Consider the following 12,125-nt stretch of genomic DNA (forward strand, 5'->3'; position numbering starts at 1 on the left):
GACATTTACAAGAGGCCTCTCAAGCTTCGCCACTTTGACCATCTCATCGACCGAAGCCGCTACTTCCTTGATTTCAAACTGATGGCCTCCAAAGGTAAGAAGCTCTTATACTTAGTGTATTTCTCACTTTTTGTTTTGTTGCTGATGGGTTGGCATGTTCTGCAGACAAGTTCAAGAGGAAGGAGTACCCAGCCCCTGACATGGCCTCTATAATTAGGGACACATCTACTGTAAAGGCGAGGCCCCCTGAAATCGGGGTCCAGTGGTGCCAAAGAGGTCAAGGGCAGGGTTGAGCGCCTCTCCAAGGACGGCACCTCGAGGGCTTCAGAAGAGGGAACACCTAAGAGGATGGAGAAGGTAAAAGAGCCTTGAGGAAAGGAGAAAGTCCTCAAGGAGCCAAAGAAGAGAAAGTTGGTGCATGTCACCAGCTCATCCGGAAAGTTTGGGACCTCTGTGTCTCATAAGGGCAAAGAAAGTGGTCAGCCGAAGCTCCTTTCAGCCGTCTCGAAAGCTGTTAAGATTGAAATGGTTCATCGAACCGAGGCTGAGAAGGCCATGGAGGAGGCTACGAGGAGGGAAGCAGAAGCGGCAGAGGAAGAGACCGCCAAGCAGAGACCTGCTAGGGTGCAGGGAAAGTCTCCGAACTTCCTTGCCGGACGAGAGAAGGGTTTGGCTCCAGCGTTGGTGGAGGCTCTACCACCCGAGATTCGAAGTGCCACAGAGAGCTTCTACAAATTTTGGACGGATCGATGGTAGCTGCACGCCTCTTCCTGCGACGCCACAGACTTGACGAGGGCCCTTGTGAGTCAAAGTGTGAGAACTTTTGGCCTCGCACTGGAGTGCAGGGAGGTCTTGACTGACTTTCAAACGAGGACCCTGTCCTCAGAGAAGAAGGTGACCTCCCTTGCAAAGGAGCTGAAGGGGGCTAGAGTCGAGGCGGATGAAGCGAGGGCTCAAAAACTTGAAGATACAGCCAAGTTGGAGTCTTCCTTGGCTCAAATCAAGGCACTAAAGAAGGAGGTACATAAGTCCCAGTGCGAGGTGGCCTCCTTGACTAAGAAGGTGGATGTCTCCAATGACCACCAATAGGTGACTGTTGAAGCCTTGGAAAAGGCGAACATGGAGCTGGCAGGGGCCCAGGATGCGTATAAGTTCATTGAGGGCCATTTAAATGGTACGTCGATGATGCATCCAAAGCTAGGGAGGAGGCGGTGAAAGATTACATCGCCAACTTCCAAAATACAGAGGAGTACAAGAGCTTCAGCATTTACTGGTTGGGATGAGGTTCATCACCATTTTCAAGTAGGAGGCCTTTGTTTTGTCCCTGGCTGAGAAGTTACCGTTAACTTGGCTAACAACCAGCTCGGAGTCACTACTGATGAGTAGCCTCTTTTCTTGCATTTCTTTGGCTAACCTGAGGCCTGCTAGTAGTGCCTCGTACTCTGCAACATTGTTGGTGGCTTTGAACCCGAACCTCACCGCCGAGGTCAGCTTATGACCTTCTGGGCTGATGAAGACAACTCCGACGCCTGAGTCGGAGTCCCCAGCCGACCCATCAACGAATAGGTTCTACATTGGGGGCTTGGCTTGTTCCATGATTTCGTCCACCTCGGGTAAGTTGGCGAATTCTGCCACAAAGTCAGCTAAGGCTTGGCTCTTGATGATTGCCATAGCCTTGAACATAAGGTCAAACTCACTCAAATCCACCGCCCATTTTAGTAATCTCCCCGAGGCATCCGGCTTTTGGAGTACCTGCCTTAGGGGAAAATTTGTTAGCATGAGGATGGTGTGGGCCTAGAAGTAGGGTCTCAACTTCCTGGAAGCCGTGATCAAGGCTAAAGTAAGTTTCTCCATATCGGGGTAGCGGGTTTCCAACGATAAAAGCGCTTTACTTGTATAGTAAACGGGGAGTTGGGTGGTTCCCTCTTCTCGGGTTAGAATCGCACTTATGGCCTCATCGGAGACGGCTAGATACAGTTGCAGGGTTTCTCCGAGCTTTGGTTTGGAGAAGAGGGAGGCCTGTCCTAGGTGCCTTTTTAGGCCCTGGAAGGCCTCTTCACATTTCTCATTCCACTGGAACTTCTTCTCAGCTTTTAGCACTTTGAAAAATGGGAACTTCATGCATAGGTGGTTGATGGAGGTGACAGCTCCCAATTCTTTCAGGGCCGACCTACCTAATACTCCGTGGTAGGCCGATCAGCTATCAACAATGAGGAATTCCATGAAATTCATCATGGTTTGGGGAGATTTTCCCACCTCTACCGCGAGTGTGATTTTTCCTCTCGGAGTAATGCTGTCTCCGGTAAATCCGTACAAAGGAGTGGTTGTGGTTGTAACTCATGATCCATTATCATTTTATCAAAGGTGGATCCAAATAGAATGTTGACCGAGCTTCCATTGTCAATCAACATTCGTTTGAGCCCATTCCGAGCTATGACTGCTCTTACCACAAGTGCATCACAGTGGGGGTAGTGAACCCCTTCAGTGTCCTCCTAGTTGAAGACAATAGGTGGAACTTAATCTCTTTGGGAGTTATGGCCCACAATATAGCTGGTTAGCGGGGGTCGCTTGGCCTCACGGGCATCATTTCTTTTGGTGTTCCGCGTTTCACCACCTACATAAGGGCCTCCAAAAATGGTATCCACCTCGTGGATAGGAGCCTCATCTTGAGTTTGTCGGTTTGTGCTTTACGCTCCCTTCTTCGAGGAGAGACCTCCCTTTGACGTGGAGCGGCCTCGTCACAGCCAGGTCGATTATCGTACCTTGGCGAGGGCCTGTTCGCCTGGGGCGAATTGTTTCTGTCCCTAGGGGGTTCTTGTCGGGAGCGGTGAGCATACTCTCGGCAATCTGCTATGTTGTGTCCATAGGACTGGTGGTATATACAGTATCCAGGCAGGTTTTGGTTGGACCTATTTCTAGGCCCTGAACCCCGGCCTCGGCCTCTTCCACTACGGGATCCTTGCAGAGTTCCCATTTGTTGGGTGTTAGCGATGGGGTTGATGTCTTCGTATGCCAATGTAGGGACAACGTTAAAAGTGGTGGTGGCCAGTGCTTGCCCAGAACTCTTATTACCAGCTTGGTTCATCTGGTAGTCCATCAGGTGGGAGGTCTGACCTCTAGCACGCTGCCTTTGAGGAGGTGGGAGGCCTCTATTCGCTCTGTTCCTATGCTTAATCAATTCTTCATTGATGATTTCCCGTCTCATCATCTAGAGTAGGGCATCATAGGTGGTGGGATCTTGATTTTGTACGTCCCTCCAGAATAGGGTGTTTATGTTCAGACCTCCTCTCAATGCAGATAACGCCTCACGATCAGTGACTTGCACGTAATATATCATCTCATCGGTGAAGCGTGTAGGAAGCTCTTTAGGGACTCCCCATGTGCCTGTCTCATGTCTTGGAGACGTTGGATAGGTGCTTCTCCCTCTTTGCTCATAGCAAACCTCTTCAGGAAGGTCGTCTTGAATTCGAGCCAACTTCTTATGCTCCCAGGTAATAACCTACTATACCAAATTTCAGCCGCTCCACTGAGTGTTAAGTGGAAAGCTCTGTATTTCACAATTGGGGTGGCACCTCTTAGACTCATATGGGCTTTGTAAGCATTCAGGTGCTTCTCTGGGTTGTCTCTTCCATCATATTTTAGTATTTTTGGCATAACATAGTGGCTCGGGACCTAGGCATTCCTTAGTTCCATTGAGAATGGCAATTTTTCCTCATCATCGTCCAAATCACAGGACCTCTGCTGCTCATCAGAATCGTTTTCTTCAGCCTCATACCTCGGTTGTTGGTGAGAGGTTCCAAGGCAATTCCTAGCCTCTTCCTCCCTCCTTTGGCGCCTATTTCTAGGCGGAGCAACACGGGCGACATTTTCATGCCTTTCCTCCGGCTGTTGATGCATTGGAGGTGGAGGCGGTGGCCTTGTCCAAGACTCGTGATGCTGCTGTTGTCTTAGCCTCGGTTCAGCGGGCTGATTCTGTCAAATACACTCCCTGACCTCCTATGTCTTTGCTTTTACTCATACGGAGATGGGAAGTTATCATGGTGAAAGGGGGCCTCGGTGGGTCGGCCGGAACTATAGTTGGAGGAAACGTCAACTTCCACCTCCCTTTCAAATGGGCTTACACCTCGGCTGTAGTCCGGCGAGGTAGCCCTATGGCTTTAAACTTCGTCTTCTTGGTTGTATTGCCCTTGAAGAGCGTATGGAGGAATAGGGAAGCCTCCTTGGCCCAGCATTTGGGCCATAAGTTCCCTCATAGCCAGGTTTTGGCTAGCGATGTCCCTCATATTAGCTGTCATGGCAGCCATTTCTCTTGACAGTCGGACCGTCACATGCATTCCACATCTTCGGTGATTATGATGGGGCCTATACCGAGCTTCTGGAGCTGCTGCTTGAGGGGGCCCATTAGCATTTTCTCTTACCCTCCTGGGGGGGTGTATCTTCGTTTGAACTCATTTTCCTTGTGTCTTACTTTTCAGATTTTCGTTAAGTCGTGGGGCTTCCTCTTGTTCTTTTTCAAGAACAAATCCTTTTTCAAGGGGGATGCCCAAATGTTCCTTTTTAACAAGTTTTCACTACAAGGTTGTTTGTGGTTATCGTATGGATTTCCACAGACGGCGTCAATCTGTTGACCTCAAAAAATGTTGCCAACAGATGTTGGACCCACCTGCGCACACGTGAACGAAAGTCCAACGCGCTAAAACATGTGGACGGTCTAAAACGGACGATCAAAGGCATGGGAGTAGCTCAACGACGCGAGACAAGAAAATTCGAAATCCGGCGGGATGATCGTAGATCGATTGTATAATAATTACCAATCGATGTTTATAAATGTATGTCTAAATATGTATGAACTCGTTTGTGTTGCAAGATAATGAGAAAGTGAGAGTTCAAGGTGGTTTCTTGTATTGATTCTTGCATTAGCCTTTGTATGGGGTATATGGGGGTATTTATAGTGTCACTAGTTAGATCGTGACCTTTGGTTCGGGTTACACGTGACCTCATCCGGTTAATTTACATGTCAAATAGTAGGCATCAGCCGCACCTAACCTGTTATACATTTATTGATTGGAAGAGCCGCTTCTACTAGTGACAAGACTTAACAAATACACTTATGACAAACGTCCTATCAGTCATTCAAGTAAGATCTTTGTGCAGAAGATCTCTTGGGAGAGGTGTCTATAGAAGAAGTTGTTTTGTGCTTCGAAGGCTTGTCACCTCGGCTAAGGAACTTCGGCAACACAGGGCCTCGTCCACCTTCAAAGGGCCTCGGCATATGGGTTTCGGAGTTCCTCATGAGACAAGGATCAATGAGCTTCGGCTATGCAAATCACCTCGGATTGAGTGGCACGTGGTTCGGCATGAGCTGGTGGTGGGCCCCGGTGGGTTGCCAAAGTATGCTAACACATAACACAGTCTTCACAAGTTTTAAAGTTTGCTGTTCTTACAATTACAATGCAGGCATCGAGCATGGGAGGAATGAAATCACTGAAAATGAAAATGAGGAAAAGTTAGCACACAAATCGGTTGCCAAAAGTTGACGTAAAATAGTTGGAAAAGAATGTATACACAAGTCCAATAGTAATAAAGCACTCAATGCCTTAATTCCTTCAACGAATAGTACAACAGATAGGGACAAAAATTATGTCCAGGTGAGGGCGAAACGAGGTGAAGCAACCACTAGACACAGCCTTGCTGAAAGAGTACGATTTACTTATTGTTTTTCTATTTTCTGCATTTTACACATTTATTGTGAATCTTAATGCTTACTGGTATTGCAGATTAGAAGAGAGAGAATATTCATGAACGAATGAAAGTTCTTCAAGATCTTGTTCCTGGATGTGACAAGGTGAACTTAAGGACTTCCTCAGATATCCTTCATTTTTAACATAACTGATTTGCACATTAATTCCTTTCAGATCACTGGGAAGGCAATAATTCTTGATAAGCTTACCAATTATGTACTATCATTTCAACATCAGGTTGAGGTATGCTCTCTCAAACCCGTAATTGTAAACATTCTACTTCTTGAGCCTTGCTAACATTGTTTGTTGGATTGAATCATGGGGTTAATTTATTGTAAAACCACCTTCTTCTTTTTTTTGTAATGACAAATTCAATTCTAGAGTCGAGTACTCACAATTTCGATTCAAGAACCCAGAATCAATCCAAGCTTGAAAATTCTCGATTTTGATTCCTAATTTATTTATTTTTTGAACCGGACCGGATCCTTCGATTATGGTTCAGGACTCTTAGTTCCAATTAAAATGCCCCTAAATATTCTTATGTACAATTTTCAGAATTTTCGCAATTCGTTTCAAAATTGTCTACGGTTGACAATTGGGACTTTGCCAACTTTAAAAATTAAATTAAATCACTATCTATCTAAAATTTTAATGTATTAAAATTTAGAGAAACAATCTATTATGCACCAGTAATTAATTATTCTAACATCGATTATATGTCTTATTGATTCATTGGTGAAAATATTGAGACCCACTATAAACTTATTTACCAATGAATTTATTTGGCAGGTCATAACTAAATTATATAATCATCGATAGATCGACTTTTTAAATGTATTTGTTTGACTTATTTTTAACTCAATTATATATATATACACACTACTCTTAAAGGTCATTTCTGAAAATGATGATAATTTATTGGAAAGGCAATCAAAGTTTAGGCATCAACACTTTTGATATGCTACCGCGGCGGAATTATTACTGCGCCCTTAATGAGGGATGCTAATGCTCATAAAAAGAATGTTAATTGCGTTGGGATGAATTGTGTCCTATTGATTATAGGATAACTCTGGGGCAGCTTGCTTGCTTAGTTAACTCAATGGTATTCTTTTACTAAATAACTCTGGGGCAGCTAACTTGCTTAGTTGACTATGTTAGATGTACCTAATTTTTTTATCTAATACTTTACATACACTCACAATAGGGGTTTGGGGACCACATGTTGGGATTATTTTATTCACGCGGTTGTGAGAGCAGGTAAACCATTTGATAAACCTAATTATGTACACTTAGAATTATCCTACGTGGATTGCACAATCTCCTTGGCCTTAATCCCCTCTCCAGGGTTTTAGTGATTGCCTTTAGTGTCTTGGACCATCTATTCCATATCATGAGTAACCACTAGCTCCCATTCTTGCCAGCATCTTCAAATAACTGAGAACAAACTAGTTGCCCATCTCTGTGCTGCTTTGCAAAGCTAATTACAACAAATACTGATTTGAATGCTGAATTTCTTTTCGTGAAGTTTTTGTCCATGAAGCTTGCTGCTGTTGATAATAGACAAAAATATGGACTCGATCAATTTCTATTGGGAGATGTAAGTAAAGATTACCAGAGAAATAATATAGTTTACTTAAGCCGTTAAGCGCTACCTTCGAGCTTCATCTTAGTTCTTTTCTATGTAGATCCATCAGTCACAAGGAGGAATTACTTCCACTGTAGATAATCTTGAAATGGGCTCCTTTTACTCCCTTCAAGGTAATGTTTCGCAAGTGACTTTGTCAACACTAGCACAGATTTGAGCCCCGGATGTTTATCAACCCTTAATCAATGTTCTGATCTTAATTATCGACTTCCAGTTTCAAATCGCAAGTGTATGGAAAGAGAAAAACCCAAGTGTATGGTAAGAACCAAATGGATTTCGTCTTTAACTTGGATCCGGACACTTTAAAATCAAATGCCCACATCTAAAATTTAGATTTTAATGATTTCGCTATTTCTTTATCCCTTTTCCATTTTTTCTTCCAAAAAAGTTCAATCAGAGGGTAACAGCCACTTAATCTTGGAGTTGTTTTGCATTTTCAGGATTTAATAAACTAAGAGGTGCAAGTTTCCTGGTGAGTCCGACATATAATCTTGTTTTGAGGAGGTTCTTTGAGGTTGACTTGACTTCTATTACTACATAACTTTGTTGCTTCTAAGCGTTAATCTTAGGATTTGTAAACAAAATTTCGTTATTGTACTCACGAAAGGCTCTTATTCCTCAAATTTTAGCTAACAGAGATGAGTTTGAAGGTAGTAGCATAGTCAAATTCATGGAATGAACTTACATAAGAAGAAATTGTCAAATTTTAGGATTTTTCCCCCTATTAACTGTAAGACTTCTTTTCACTTTTCAGTTAATTTGTTTCTTTGATTTAAGATTTCTAATTAACTAATATTAATTCCACTATTTTAAAATTCTCTGTCATTCTATAATCAGAGCCAAAGATATGTTCTGGGTACCTTTTTCATAAATTAATAATCAAATTGATTATCTGATATAGAATAATTGTAAAAGTAGTTTAGTTTACCTTAGATTAGATCTTATTCTACACCATAATTCATATTAATTAACATCAAAAGCTGGAACTTGTTTGAATTGTAAAGCAGCTTCGTTTTATTATAATAAGTTTTTTGATTTATCATGGAATTCAGAGATGTATATATGCGCCAATAAGTGAAGTTGACACCATTGCGGGCAAATTATTGGAAGAACGACTTGATGAAAACAACTATGCAATCTCAGTAGCATATGTTAGAAACTAGTCATCATCGCTTAAAAATTTCTAGTGAATGAAATGAAAATTGGTTCGTAGAGTCGACTTCAAATTATTGAGAACAAAATTTGGTCGTTAATCATGCACCAAATTAGTAAAAAACTATTTTCTTGGAAATTTGGTTTATCAGCACTAGTACAAGCAGACTGCCTACCACCAAGATCTTCAATGCCCACAAAATCTTGAATCCCAAATCAGGATAGGGCAAAAGATTTGAGATCTAACATATTTCTGTGGGGGTGGGGGTAGGGGGGACCTTCAAATTTTAATCCACAAAATGGGATTTATGGTGTCTACCCTTCTCTTCCAACTCTTATTCATACTTTATTTTGAAAAGTTTTTTTGCTCGTGTGTCTCTGATTAGCATGGAAATCACCATCCAAACAGCTCTGAAAAAAGGGCTTGTCGAGGATAATACAAACCCAAGTCCAATTCAACTACAGAACTGATTTTGAAAGATTGATTTCTTGGCTCTAGAATTTGTGTTTATTCCCTTTCACAATATATATTGTTTGGATCCTATTGTCCCCTCTGCTACAATTGTAAAATGTTACACTGTCATTACGTTCCCTTCTATCTAGAGTGAACCAAGTCAAGAGCGTGTGGCCGAGTTGGCAAAAAGGCATGGCCTGGGAAACTGGGTTGGCTTCGACGAGGGTTCAACCCAAAGTTACATGATACACTTTTCTAAAGTCAAAAGGGTACAAGAAACTTCATTATCGAACTTTAGATTTTTTCTACCGGCTACGGAAAGTAACCCCTCACAATTAAAAATCAAATTTTATGGTGATTATTGAAGTAAAGTCTGAGTGAGATTTGTTAATCCAATAAAGAGGAAATTGCCAAATAATCCCTTCAAATAGAAGGTATAAAAATATCTGAAGTCAAATTAATTCATTAGAAAATAGAGAGTCCTATTCTGAATCTTCCACCAGCAATGTCTTTATCGATTGTGCCCCATCATGTTTACTCTGTACAACTCTGAATGGACTTCATTAGTTGCTCAAAATTAATTGACGCCCACATATAAATGTACCACGCCAATGTCCAGTGGCAATCATCTCATCTGTTACTCCCTCATACCACAATCCTTCCTTGAATTATGCTAATATATATGCTCATGTTTGACATAAATTAAAATCTAAATTTTTATCAAAGTCAAAATCAAAGTCAACAAATAATTTTAACCACATATTTTACGGGATCCACAATTTTTCAACATCACATTTCATGGGATTCCAACTTGAAAAATCAACGTTATTAAAATAGTTGCACATATTTATCATTTATTGATTATTATTTTCATTTAAGCCACCTTAAAATGGTGCTAAATTCATATATATTCGATCCGACCAAATTTAATCTAATAGCAAGATTGCATCTGGAGTACTTAATCATAAATTACAGAAATTAGTTTATGTATGGGCCTGAACGAAATTTGATATTAGAATAAGCACATTTTGAATGCTTGCTCGTTGTTTACATGCCAAAAGATATATGGCAAATGGGAGGGGTTTTAAAAAGTCAAAAACTACTTTTATAATTAAGTGGCTACTTTTGAATATGTTTGGATAATTTTTTGAAAATATTTTATCGATTGGTATAATGTAGCTTTCTCGGGAATATCTTTCAAAAGAAATAGATTTTTTTTAGACTGACTCTTATAATTACAATTGAATCTATTGCTTAACAAACTAGTAACTCCAAACAATTTAAGTTGGTATTGAACTATCAACTAGACCATTAAACATATGTCTCTGTCACACGCGTAGAATGCTTTGTCTGATATATACCCTCATAACGAGTATAAAAGTGACGTCTGGTTGGAGACTTTCTTTGTATAATTCTAAGGACCAAATTATATAACATAATGTTGTCTGAGGTCCCAGTGGATAATGCACTCAAAGGGCCTCAGATATTTAACTTAAGTTGAAGACCCAATATAAATCACAAAAAATAAATAAATAAAAAAATAAATAAAATAAAATTCATGGACCCCTCCAACAAACGGTCCTTCACTTTCAGTAGGCCTAGATTACACGAGAACCCTGTTTTGACCTTCAATTAGTTCCCAACAGAATGTTGGTCTGTATGCACTTGTGTTGAATTCTTGTTGCTTTCAGTTGATATATCATAAGGTGTCAAATCTTGATAGTTTAAACTTTTTCTTATTCGAGTTTCTTCTTTTTGTTTTTGTGCAAATGCTTTGAGGAGAAAGAACAAACCAAGCTAGAGGTTCATTTAGAGTCTACGTGCAACATGGCATAGAAGGAAGAAAGTAGCATGTACTTCAATTAGAGATGTTAAAAAGGGTCTAGTTGTCCCTTAGAATTAGACATGTCAAAATAAGTTGGATCCTCACCTAGTCGCATATCCTTTAAAATTTAGAAATGTTGAAAAAAGTTTTGACGCAATTCAAGCTCAGCCCAACTCAAGACGTATTGTATCGAGTAAGTTAGGCTATCTAAAACGACGGGTAATGTTAGACCTATCTCTTTAGACTTAAAAACCATTTTTTATTATCATTTGTTCTAATTTTAAAGAGATTGTTGAACTTGGTGACTGTCCATCCAAACTTGGACAACATGGGTTGTGTTGATACTTGTATATCCACCAAAATTTGTAAAAGTATCTAGTTTCTAAATTGACTCCAAATATGATAAAAGCACATAGAAGTCTAACTTTACAATTTTTCACAAATCTCATTTTAATTTGACGTTACAAACTCATATGGGTATAAATCAACCTTATCTCACATTGACACAAATATTTTCTTCAATCTGCAATGCATATCATTGATATTTTGCAAAAATCGGTAAATCAGACAGCTCTTAACATCTCAAAAATTTACACTTAACATGATACTTTATACATAAAATATTGATTCGCTACACAGGTGTAGGGTTATTGTCGTTAATTTTACTAAAAGCAAAATTATTTTATAATCAGCATATTAAAATGCTATGTACATTTAGGACTCTTTAGATAATGTTTAATAAGCTAAAGTAAAAGAGATAGATCTGATCACTCACGAGAGCCACAATATTCAGAATCAACCTGTGTTGCGCATGAGAACCAAACTGCCTTAATCTAGTAGAAAAAATTAATAGACACAATTGGTGATGTTTTACAAATATTAAAAAACACAAGAATGAACACTTTTTCTTAGTGGTGGAAGAAATAAGAGATACGAATTTAATAATACAATTGCAATTCTTTCATTCTTTATAGTGGAACTCTGCACAAGCCAGTAAATAATAAAAATGGTACCGTATAGATATTGGAGAAATAAATGAATTTGACATTGTATTTGTTATACACGGAATTTCTGGACAAACGGTTCCTTAAATATATCAACCCACGGAAAAGATGATGGACAAGAGTGCCTCGTAACATATGCCAATTGGTTTATTGGTTCCCCAATGTTAAATATACGTGCATGAAATGCTCGATATACCCTCGTGACTCTCTACGTGTTCTTACGATTTTGACCTCGTCGATTATCATTCAAATTATATTTCATTACATTTTATTTTTCTCTCTTCTATTTTCAACCATACAATCT

Source organism: Olea europaea, unplaced genomic scaffold, assembly GCF_002742605.1.
Source record: "Olea europaea var. sylvestris unplaced genomic scaffold, O_europaea_v1 scaffold2896, whole genome shotgun sequence".
Classification (NCBI taxonomy): domain Eukaryota; kingdom Viridiplantae; phylum Streptophyta; class Magnoliopsida; order Lamiales; family Oleaceae; genus Olea; species Olea europaea.